The sequence below is a fragment of the Oncorhynchus mykiss genome, chromosome 17, assembly GCF_057628025.1.
Source record: "Oncorhynchus mykiss isolate SJ-2025 chromosome 17, ASM5762802v1, whole genome shotgun sequence".
NCBI classification, from domain to species: Eukaryota; Metazoa; Chordata; class Actinopteri; order Salmoniformes; family Salmonidae; genus Oncorhynchus; species Oncorhynchus mykiss.
The window spans coordinates 54,402,501-54,415,652 of NC_143038.1; the positions used below are offsets into that span (position 1 = coordinate 54,402,501).

The 13,152-nt window shown below is 41.6% G+C and overlaps 1 protein-coding gene across 1 annotated transcript in view; it reads right to left on the reverse strand.

Annotated features, from left to right (window-relative positions):
• The window catches only part of prickle2b (prickle homolog 2b), a 108,892-nt gene extending 100,497 nt beyond the window's left edge, over positions 1–8,395 (reverse strand). Inside the window, exons 1-2 of the mRNA XM_021569615.3 lie at positions 7,859–8,395; positions 7,136–7,220 (exon numbers count right to left, since the gene is read on the reverse strand). The gene's annotated coding sequence lies outside the window, so the exon portion shown is untranslated. The remainder of the gene's footprint in view (positions 1–7,135; positions 7,221–7,858) is intronic.
• Between the last annotated feature and the right edge of the window lie 4,757 nt (positions 8,396–13,152).

Sequence of the window (13,152 nt, forward strand, 5' to 3'; positions counted from 1 at the left end):
GATCCTCACTGAACTTCTGGAGAGAGTTTGCTGCACTGAAAGTAAAGGGGCTGAATAATTTTGCACGCCAAATTTTTCAGTTTTTGATTTGTTAAAAAAGTTTGAAATATCCAATAAATGTCGTTCCACTTCATGATTGTGTCTCACTTGTTGTTGATTCTTCACAAAAAAAGGCAGTTTTATATCTTTATGTTTGAAGCCTGAAATGTGGCAAAAGGTCCCAAAGTTCAAGGGGGCCGAATACTTTCGCAAGGCACTGTATATACACAGTGCCTTGTGAAAGTATTCGGCCCCCTTGAACTTTGCGACCTTTTTCCACATTTCATCTTCCCTCTTTCTTTCTACGTGTCCTTGTTTTGTATGTCGTGTTTTGTATTATTTGTTCTGCACCCAGAACTCTGGGTCTTGTTGTTCCTGTATGCTCTTTAATGTTTAGATAAGAATTGTATACCTGTCTTGTATACCTACCTATACACCATTATTGTGTGTGTTTAATAAAAAATATTTGAAACAAAAAAAAAAAGGCACATGACAGCCCGCTTGGAGTTAGCCAAAAGGCACCTAAAGACTCTCAGACCATGAGAAACAAGATTCTCTGGTCTGATAAAACCAAGATTAAATTCTTTGGCCTGATTGCCAAGCATCACGTCTAGAGGAAACCTGGCACCATCCCTATGGTGAAGCATGGTGGTGGCAGCATCATGCTGTGGGGTTGTTTTTCAGTGGCAGGGACTGAGAGACTAGTCGGGATCGAAGCAAAGACGAACAGAGCAAAGTGTAAAAAGATCCTTGATGAAAACCTGCTCCAGAGCGCTCAGGACCTCAGACTGGGGCGAAGGTTCACCCTCCAACAGGACAACGACCCTAAGAACACAGTCAAGACAAAGCAGGAGTGGCTTCGGGAGAAGTCTCTGAATGTCCTTGAGTGGCCCAGCCAGAGCCCGGACATGAACCCGATCTAACATATCTGGAGAGACCAAAAAAATAGCTGTGCAGCAAAGCCCCCCTCCAACCTGACAGAGCTTGAGAGAATCTGCAGAGAAGAATGGCAGAAACTCCCCAAATACAGGTGTGCCGAGCTTGTAGCGTCATACCCAAGAAGACTCGAAGCTGTAATTGCTGCCAAAGGTGCTTCAACAAAGTACTGAATAAAGGGTCTGAATACTTATGTAAATGTGATATTTATGGTTTTTATTTTTAATAAATTAGCAAAAATTCCTAAATGTTTTCCACATGTTTTTGCTTTGTCATTATGGGGTGTAGATAATAAAAAAATATGTTCTAGAATAAGGCTTAACCTAACAAATTGTGGAAAAAGTTTTTTTTTTTAAGTATGCATTGAGCATGTCTGATGCTTTAAGCTCACTGTTCGATGAAATAACTCTCAAATGACTCAAGAGGGAGCCAGAGATCAAGATCATAAAAAAAAAAAACCTGACCCGACTATCCACATGCTCCTACTGGTTTTCGCAGATTCTGCCTTACTCTCCCGAAGTTGCCGGTAATAGGCTACATGAGGAGTCAGAAAACTTTCATGTGTAATGCCAATTTATCTTACCATTTCTACCGATCTGCGTGCCAGTTATGGTTTTCATATGTACATTTGTAGAACGGTTTAATTTCATTATTATAATAAAGTCTTCGTATCTCAAAATCACTGTCACGTGGTTAATCAAAATTCTATCTAAATGAAAATGATGCAAACCTAAAAAAGTAACTTCTATTGCCAACTATGTAAAAATAGCCTATAAAGCTAACAAATAAAAACATTGCAGCCTGCAGGTAGAAAATATCCTGATAAAAATAAATATATCACATTGGCTATGCACGGCCTGTCTGCAACGAACTTGAAACACTATCAGGTTGGGTCTGGCCTGAAGCTTCTTGCAACACTGTCCAACATATTTTGGGCCCTAAGAGTTACCCGAGCCAGTGAGCTTGGGACAGATACAGCTGTAATGTATTTGCGCAAGGGATAAGAAGTAATCAGGTAGGCCTATTTTATGACATTTCCACTGGGTCACAACACAGTCATCAGATTACCATATTGCAAATAAGAATACAAACACATCCGTCATGTAATCATTAGCTTAAATGATGACACCCTTGTAACAGAAAACACACATACACGGATTTCATCTCCCTGAGCAGCGTAAAGCATCTGTTACAGGGGTGTCATAGATAGCAGCATCATTACTACTTGGATCTCATCCAGACTCAATATATAATTTCCCCTCTCCAGGTAGATAAACACAGAAAGGCCATAAAGAGCAGCGCTTACAACACAATATTTCAATATGACTGGGGATCAAAGGAGAGCGCTGGATAGGAGAGACACTGAACTAATAAAACAGGCTCTTATCTGGGGAGGGGTCCTTCCACAATGACCTCTGTTCGTGTCACATGGGGTGACTTTTAGATGCAGCCAACCCTGGCTCATCTCAACTTTTAACATGCCACTCCATTGGAATTCACGAGCCGCCCGATTGGCCCTCGGTGTCTCAGCGGGCTACCACATGCTTCCCCGTTTCCGTGACCACCATATCTAATGGAACGTTTCATTTAAAAAAAAAGAATTACAGCCAATCAAAGACAGCTTCTCCCTCTTGAGCCCATAGAGAAGCTTTCAGAGAAGCAACTGATCTTGACCCAGCCTTTTATGCAGAGAGAGAGAGAGGAGTAAGAGAGCTAGAAAGGGAGGGGAAAAAGAGGGAGGATAGGCTCCCAACCCTGTCAGAGGATTTGTAAAGGTCAAACTATGATTAATTTCAGGGTTAAAGAGTTCTCTGGGTTTGTATTATTGCTGAGCAAAAACCCTCCGGCGCAAAAAAAACAGCCGTTTAAAATTGGATCCTCTTAAACGACAAAGACAAAACATTCAATTTACACAATAAAAAGCCGCCACAACATCTCATTTGCCTCCTGACCTAAATGAGTGTTACCACGCGGCACAGATGTTGCTGCTTACCACTTTAAAGGACACAGGGAGTGGAGGAGATAGGGATTTGGTCCAATAATTACCAGTAAACCTCTTCAGGGTTTTCACTGGAGGTTTGCATCCATCTCCATGCCAATACTGACACTACAGACAAGAGAGGAACCATGGTAAATTCAACAGGCCTATTGTGTTTGTGTGGTGGTGGCCACCAGGGTCTCTCTCGCCTTAGTGCTGTGGCCTCTTCAGAACTAAAACGAGAGGGTCCTTTTTAAAGGGACATTCATATGCCAAACCAGGCTGACAGTTTTATTTGACTGGGCTGCTTGTTAACATGATGAATAGCAAGGTGGGTCTGTGTTATGCAGATCAGATCGGGTTACTGTGAGGACAGACGTCAGTGGGCTTTTAGGGCGCTCACTGAGGCCGGGTTAAAACTCAAACCCAAACACCCTCCATATCCCTTCTCCTCTGATTTTACTCCAACTTGGGTTTCAGCTTAGGCCAGTGGTGCATACAAGAGCAGGCTTTTTCCAAATACCACGACTAACCTATTGTACCACGTGAATTAAGATACTGGCAAGAAGAAATGACTGCAAATGGGAAGACTTTGCAGGAGTTACAGTAAAATTACTATAACCTGCCCTAGTATTAACTACTGGTCAAGTGTTAACATTCAAGCACCATTATCATTGGCAGTGGTGCGCCAACATGCCTTGGCAGTGCGTTAGGTGAGTTATCGAACACAGCTTTAAAACACACCAGTGGAGAGTTAAGTGGGTCACACGATCAGGCTGATCAGATATCTGCTCTCACACAGTGCTCATGTTAATAAGCTCTGTAATGAGTCTCATTAGCACAAAGAAAATCAATCAAGCCAACGGCCAGCATTAATAATTCAAAGGAGCGCGTTGTGCAAGTTAAATCCACTCCTGTCTTCCCCTATCCTAACCTCCCCTGCCTAGAACTGCCAACTCTGGTTACACAGCTACACTGGCTCTTTGACACACTTGCAGTAGGGTTAGTAATGTGCAGCTACTCTTCATCAGAATATATTGGCATTGTTGAAATGGACAGATTGAATTGTTCTGAAGCCAGAGGCAAATCAAACTAATCCCCTGAATCAATACAACTAGGCATACAGCAGTCTATTCATCCTGTAGTCTATCTATACAGCAGTCTATTCATCCTGAAGTCTATCCATCCTGTAGTCTATCCATCCTGTAGTCTATCCATCCTGTAGTCTATCCATCCTGTAGTCTATCCATCCTGTAGTCTATCCATCCTGTAGTCTATCCATCCTGTAGTCTATCCATCCTGTAGTCTATCCATCCTGTAGTCTATTCATCCTGTAGTCTATCTATACAGCAGTCTATTCATCCTGTAGTCTATCTATACAGCAGTCTATTCATCCTGTAGTCTATTCATCCTGTAGTCTATCCATCCTGTAGTCTATCCATCCTGTAGTCTATTCATCCTGTAGTCTATTCATCCTGTAGTCTATCCATCCTGTAGTCTATTCATCCTGTAGTCTATCCATCCTGTAGTCTATCCATCCTGTAGTCTATCCATCCTGTAGTCTATCCATCCTGTAGTCTATCCATCCTGTAGTCTATTCATCCTGTAGTCTATCCATCCTGTAGTCTATCCATCCTGTAGTCTATCCATCCTGTAGTCTATCCATCCTGTAGTCTATCCATCCTGTAGTCTATCCATCCTGTAGTCTATTCATCCTGTAGTCTATCCATCCTGTAGTCTATCCATCCTGTAGTCTATTCATCCTGTAGTCTATCCATCCTGTAGTCTATCCATCCTGTAGTCTATCCATCCTGTAGTCTATCCATCCTGTAGTCTATCCATCCTGTAGTCTATCCATCCTGTAGTCTATCCATCCTGTAGTCTATCCATCCTGTAGTCTATCCATCCTGTAGTCTATCCATCCTGTAGTCTATCCATCCTGTAGTCTATCCATCCTGTAGTCTATCCATCCTGTAGTCTATCCATCCTGTAGTCTATCCATCCTGTAGAAGACAGTAGCTCACAGTAACGCATAACATATTCCCATTTGCATACATTGCTTTTCTGAGAACAAATCATGTTATACTAAAGTGACTAATTCTTATTGGAGTTTTCCTTTAGTCAATCTTTTTCAGAAGCCAGACTGAGTGTGATTGGTTGGATGAAAGCTCAACAGTGGTCGGTGAAAAATCTGGTCAGTAGTAGACCTGAGTCATTTAAAATGGATGGCACTTGACTGGGCCTTCAATAGGACCTGAATGGGACCAGCCAACACAATAAAACCACTGCGGAAGAGTAGGCATAAAACCCCTGGACACCAGCTTAGCGGAAGCTTCTTTATAGCACAGAAGAAGAAAAGAAGAAAAAAAACTGCCAAACTCTTCCTGAAATCTCAAGCTTCTGAACATTTAGAAAATAATCAATATTTTTGAGAATTCTGGAGATACACATGTGAAAGTGTAGGGAATGGTAGAGGGATGTGGATCTCAGCGCTTACTTAGCCCAGTCCCTTTTACTGTTAGTTATTCATTTCTGAGAGTTCAACACAGTTCTTTAAATGGCCTGGCTTTCCCAACCTCCTTGGCTTTCCTCCAGACTCACACAGTGCATGTCATCAAAGAGGGTGCTCTTGTGCAACTATGTCTGACATCAGCAACCGTGGCTGTTTTAAAGGCTGTTATAGAGAACCAGATTTAGATTTTTTAAAATGTTTTATTATTATAAAAAATAAAAAAAATAGCCCAGTCCCAATCCCAACCCATATACACCATGAACATCATCAATCATTTCCCAGGGAGACAATTCAAGGTCTGATTTTGGCAGTCTTGCAGGTCCCTGTGTTGACTTAGCAGTTTTGTCACTCTTAGTTAATAAACAGCAAGGTTATATAGTAGCCTAGCTACAGTACTGTCTATACTATGTACGCACCTGCCTTCTCCGATTACCTAATCTCCAACACTGAGGTCAGCTAAAGTCCCCATTCAAAATAAAACACCCATATCTATATCAATCGGCATGAAAACATACTTTGCTGAGAACCAGGGAGGAAGAGACTGGTTGGAGTGTTTTCTTTTAGGAAGGAACAAAGGAGTTCAGTGATGTTCGTAGCCATAAAGTTCCCTCGCACTGTTCTAGCTTCTGCACACAAAGCAGAGTTTTCAAGGCCGTCTGTAAGAAATGTCTGCCGTTGGGTTGGTTTGTCGGGAAAAGGTTTACTTTTATTGTGGCACTGCAAACACAGGCAATTAAAGGCACATTCCAGAGGTTGGCTGTTGCCCTGTAATAGTTTACAGAATGGAGGCCTGATGAGCCTCTGCCTAGACTGGCAGCCCCTCCTCTCTCATTGTAGACCCTCTTTTACAGACAGACCAGGCTTGGCCTTCATTAGGGCTGCTTACATTGCTGATAGAGGACGTGTCACATAGAGGGATGTCTACTTCTTCTTGGAAGAAATGAAACCATCATGTAGAGGTAAAAGGTATTGCTTTCAATAATCGATGAGTGCCCCGATTTAACACTGAATAGAGCTTTTGTTTGTCACACCCAGTTTAACTAATAACTCTTGTAATAAAGTTTGCACACACACAGTTCAACTATTTTAAACAGTTCTGGAAAATTAATGTTGTCTTAATATATAGCCTCATAGTGAATCATACCTAAACACAATACAGTTTATAAGTGCTGCATATGAAAGTCTACCCAACGCTCATTCCTTTCACTCTAAAACAAATACAAGCGGAGAGCATGTGTAGAATGACTGCTTCAAATATCCCATACTGCATGAATGGCTTTCTTAAAGTCAACTTATGTTAGGGCACACAGATAATGAACAATGCCTTGCTGACTCTGATATGCATGGCTGAGTCCATTAAAACCTGAACACATGAGGGCTTCAGTAACCCACAGGTGTCCTCCAGACCAGTGCTCTAGCAGAGAAGGAAGTGTCCAATGCCTCAAACTGGAATAGAGATATGGTCTATACTATTCAAGAGCAGTATGTATTCAGAGTTTTCTCATGATGTTTTCTCAAACAAGGAGCCAGCACTATTCCACCTTACCAACTACCACCACTGAATCTTTTAACTGATACTAACTGAAGTTTTTGGCAGGGAGGGAGTAGCGAGATGCCCTGTAAAAGTAAGGGTAAGTGTATAAATAGAGAAGGAGAGAGAGGGTCCCTACCTCCATTGGTGCAGAATGAAGCCCGGTCACTGGTCTCCACACAGCTACACAGCTGTTCACTCTCTGATTCAGCAAGGGTGTTCAGCTAGTGACAGAGAGAAGAACCAATATATGATACATCCTTGTATAATGCATCTCTTCATCAAACACATACAATATGCTGTCTCTCACATGACAAAAATTCACATTGGGACATAGTAGGTTTACAGATAATCTCGAAAGGCATCGACATTTTGAAACATTACAATGACATAAATCCAGGTGCATTAGGCCCTACTCCCTTTGAGTATATGACCTGGGCAAAATTACCCCAAAATACCACTGATAGAGAAAATATGTTGGAAAAAATATAGTTCTGTGCCTCAGTCTAACAGTTCATAAAATCAGAAGTCTCTATGAAAGGTTTGACAAAGTATGCGTATTGGAGTAGAATACAAACCAACTATTCATCAGCGGGCCAATTAATGTGACTTAATTCGTCTTTGATTTGTACTGGTGGATGCGTTATCTTTCCGGAGCAGATGTAACTTCCCCACGGAAACGGTACAAAGAGGAATGCACTGCTTTGCCGATTGAGAAACAAAGTCCACAGACTGCATTTACACAGCACAGCGTTTGTGGAAACTGGTAACCACACTGATGCCGTTGTCATGCAACCATCGTTTTATTATATTTCTGCAAAAACGTGGGATCCTGTGAAAAACGACAACTTGCATCACTCACCGTTCTACTGGATTCTCTCTTCTTGGAGCTGCGAGTGAACATACCAGTCTTGTTCCAGGACGATGGGATGATAACTGAGACCAATAAAGCAAAAGGTACACTTGAAGAGTGTCCGCGCACGTTCGTAAACATGTGGCGCTCGACTTTCCTCAAACAGAGAGCCCTGCCCTCGCGTTTCATTCATCAATGAAGAAGCGCGGTTTTCGGATACTCCAGCTCTACCTTATTGCCTCCAATAGAAGCAGCACATTCCGCAGAATATCTTGACAGCTAAATATTGCAAGTAACACTTTACACTGTCGTTATTAATTACATTTCACTCCGTTCATTAGGCTACATAGAATCAAAATGTAATTGACATTACAAGTGAATTGTAAGAGTATTTTTCCATCATATAGGCCTACTGAAATAAACTAAACAGTTGGAAAACTTTGCCTTTGAATCGTTCATGAGTTTTCCTATGCTAATGTTTTACCATCAGACTGTAACCAAGCCAACCCAAGAAACTCCCCTTCTCAAACACAGAACTGAGGACTCACTTCACTGTATTCTTTCCAAGTCACATTTGGTCAGAAATGATACATTTTACCCCCATTTGTTTGATGAAGTGTCCAACTTTTTCCTCCCACTCTGGAATTTCCCATTTCAATTTCCTGTGAGGTATAGCTGGCAGAGTTGGCTCTCCAACAAGTGCTTGCCATTTACCACCAGAGAAAAGCGTTGCCGCATCACCAAGACACAGGCAGACAGACTCAATGCACTCGAGAGCTTTGAGTCCCAAGGCTTTTCCTCTCAAAGGATAATTCTTCACAGAGAGCAGAGCCATGTTAAGAATATCACTGCAATAATCTCCATGCTCAGGGCTCTATTCACTTTACTGGGCAATTGTATCTATATATATATATATTTTTTAATTTATTTATTTATCTTAGATTCATTCAAGGGATGGTATTACTGCCTAATATATTATACAACTCCTTGAATTCCCTCTTGGCTTTTCTCTATTTTCAACATGCTCATGTACCACTCAATTCACTACATTTCTATGTGCTTACCTTGCTTCATTTCCCACAATGTTCAGACATCTGTCTTCAACACTTTTGAATCTGGAACAAGGTTGCACTACTCTGAAGAAGCAGCACTGAGGCACAGATGATAAAATAAAGATAGTCAGCGCTGTCTACTGTTTGTAGGTGGGAGCTTTGATCTTCAGACTTCCTCACTCCTGTAGACTAAAACATCCACAATGTTCCACATCAGCAGACTCTATACAGACAGAGAGATATATATGCACGCTCGCACACACACACACACACACACACACACACACACACACACACACACACACACACACACACACACACACACACATACAGTTTGTGTATGTACAGCAATGATGGTGATGGTGGTGGGGGCTGTTCTACAAGGTGTTTTATCTGCCGCTGGGTTTACGCTAATCCTGATGTTCTCTAAAAACAGGATGAGGATCATCATGGCCGAGGTGTCTAATATTTATTTTTCCCAGGGCATGCCATGATTTTTAACCTCACAATTTTCAGTGTTCAGAAATAAAATGTCCTTAGGATAAAGGACACATGTGTTGGGAATGTACAGTAGAGCCCCAGGACCTATAAGGACCGATGTCGCTGTTTAATCTGTGTGGGAAGATCTGGGAATATGTCTGATTTGAGCACACACAGGCACAGACGTAGACAGACACAGATGCAAGCACAGGTACAGATACAGACACAGACAACCATACCCCCCCCCCCCTCCCCACACACACACCTGATTCTACACAATGGTTAGATATAAACTGTAGTTCAAAATAAAAAAATACAAACATGGAACAGAATAGAAATTGATTCTAAATATTCACTCCAGTACAAGATGATGATGTGAAACCATGTCATCTATACATAATACACACAAAACACATATTCCACATTGACAGGGGACTCCAACCACTCCCAGCATTAAATGTGCTCTAAAAAAAATATGAACATGCAGTCTGCACAACTCCACGAGGTTAGATTAAGGAAACAGCTGAACTTGCTGTACTGCATAATTCAGAGGTAACTCTCCCTGCACTGCTGCAGGGGGAAATGTCAAAGCTTTCCAATGGAATACTGCATACTAAGGTGGTTTTAGTAGCAAACCCACAAAGGGGTTTTCTGTCTGTTACCACTTAGTTAGCATGGCACAGGGCTCTGGTTGGTGATACAGGGTGCAGTGACGCTGAACTCGCCCGAAGGGGAGGAGGCAACAGGTCAGGTGGGACACTGCGGCTGCTCTAACCCTAGGCTAAACCCTTTACCTGGATAATTATATCACCCCACCTATTTAGCAGTCTGTTCCAGATTGAGTATTGCCAGAGGATATGAGTGAGCATGTGAAGAGCGGTTGTGTATGAATTCCTGATAAGGTTAGATTGAGCTCAAGTCATAGCACCTCATATAAGTACTCATGAAAACAGATTCCATGTGATTAGGATGCAAATAAAACAGTAGAAAAGTGTCCACTGAGAGATTGTAACTCATAAGCATATTAGAAAGTGATTGGAGAAACAAGTTAATTACCCAATTTACCTTGTAGGTGTCAGAGTAGTTGTTCGATCTTCTCCTTTTGACAGTGATAATTGAAGTTGGAGCTGTGAATGACAGTGTGATCCTAGCAGCTGGGCTCCGTAGACTTACAGGTGTTTGCTGGGTCTTGTTAAAACAGAACATGCCTACGTGAGGAAGGATCCATGGAGATGGTAAACAGTAACCATACCAGGTGAGTTGGAGGGCGCGCAAGCACACACACACATACACACATTCTACTGGCAGAGATGTCGTTCTAAGTAACATAGCTACACATGCTTTTAAAACAATCAATAAAATGCTCATAACCATTACAGGTAAAGTCATGTATTTTTCTGGCATCATGTTAGTGCTGAACCAATGACCATAACATATTACAGAGGACCTTACTTCCTACATTGGAAAACATGAGATTGAATGGGCTGTTTAATTTAACCTGAGGTCTGGGGGAATGTCCATACATCTGGTCAATGTGGGCTGCTACAGTACATTGGATGTTATCTCTCTGAGGATTGATACTCTGCCAAAGACCAGTGGTTTTGTTTAGATAATGACATGATCATGGTCATGGTCATGGTCCTTGTATGTTAGACCCACAACATACCCACAGAAGTGCTACATCACAAACTGTCTGGACACTAAAACAACTGGTTTCAGACCGACCTTATTACATTGAATGCAATATCTACTGTAGGCTACTGTCGTGTCTTTGGCATCATTAAAGGTGAAGACTGTTATTTCATTAAATCAATTCTCTGTAATTATTTTTATGTGATTAAACTAATCATGTGAATGTAATTAACTAGGAAGTCGGGGCACCAAGAAAAATCTTCAGATTACAAAGTTATAATTTTCCTAATATAACTCTTCAGATATTTTAATATCTGATCAATTAGTCTTCTAATTAATGAATTATTCTTTATCTCACTTTAGTCTCATTCCAAACGTTGTAAATTGTTGGTTATCTGCACGAACCCAGCCTTTACTATGAATCATCCATACACCAATTGGCTTAATCATTTATTTACAAACTAACTAAATAATCACAGAAATGCATAAACAAACAACACAGTAGATATGGTTACAAGGAAATGATGGGGGATGTTCCCTAGTGGTCTAAGCCGATATGATGGCTTGGTGGAAAAAGGGAAGTGGGTGTGGACTGAAAACATGCGGGAAAGACAAATGGAATCACTATACAGTTGATAATTATATTAATTGAAATGCTAATCCTTTGCACATGAACGCTCACTCATTCAGGTATAATTGCAATTCATATATATTTACGCCCAGTGTGTCGTCGTGATTTCTGTTGGAATCCGGTCCTTCTGCAGAGATTCAGTTCGTCATGCATTTCTCTCTGCAGCATGCCTACGTGAGGAAGGATCCATGGAGATGGTAAACAGTAACCATCTCTCAAAAGATCCAAGTATTTTGTGGTTAGAATGAATACTTCAGAGTACCATTCAGAAATGTTCTCATAGAATAGATGTTTCGGCGGTTGTCTGACTTCGCATCCCAGGTTGACATAATTTCTAGCTGCAGACTAGTAATTAGTATCTAAGATTTGCTCTTATTCTGTTGGGATTGACAGTCTCAGAATTTAACCATTTCCACCCGTGTAGCCAATACTCCCCGTGGTATGGTTAGGAATTCAACAACCATTGCACCCTTAGCTTATGCTGAGGTTTTTGTGGTCTGAAGAAGATTTCCTCAGGAGGGGTTTTTATTCGTAACAATAGGAAAGTGCGGTTCATGTCGCCAGATCATGTCTGTGCTCACAGAGGCGGGCCAATGACTTAGTTAAACTTTAAAGGGAATACAATTCTCTCTAAAGGTTTAACATCACATTACATCATTTCACAAATAGTTTCATCTTTACTCATTCATTTTATACAATAATTAGATGCAAACCTCATGATTTTGGAATGTACACATTTAGAGATATAGTTATGTGTGTTTCCTGTCCTCTCTGAGGTCACCAAATGAAACACACTCATCATACCCATCACTTAAGTGTCCACGGACCATTCCCACAAGTGGATATTTTGTTTCAAATTCCCATTTTGGGGATTTAGGAGTTTGCCATGTGAAATCCTTTGTTCTCTTGGTGTCTCTCTTTCTGCATGGCCAGGAGGAGAGAGTCTCCGCCAGGAATTCATCGCCTGAGATAACAGAACCTGGGTGTAGGAGAGAGTGAGAGAGAGGGGGGATGAAACGATATACACCCAGAAAGGGCCACGTCATGACACTACCTACCAAGAATAATTTCCCTGTGAGCATGAAATCTGTCATGTCATTTCCAGGAACAGCTCTGTAGAAACACAAGGTATTCTGGCATGGCACTGTCAGATCCTTCTGCTTGGTGATGACTTTCTCTCTCCCTCTTTCTCTCCTCACTTCTATGCTAGTGTAACGGATGTGAAACGGCTAGCTTAGTTAGCGGTGCGCACTAAATAGTGTTTCAATCGGTGACGTCACTTGCTCTGAGACCTTGAAGTAGTAGTTCCCCTTGCTCTGCAAGGGCCGCGGCTTTTGTGGAGCGATGGGTAACGATGCTTCGTGGATGACTGTTGTTGATGTGTGCAGAGGGTCCCTGGTTCGCGCCCGGGTATGGGCGAGGGGACGGTCTAAAGTTATACTGTTACACTACTGTAGACACTCTCTTGCGTTTAATAGAGCCCCCTGGATCTGTTGACAACTAACAGC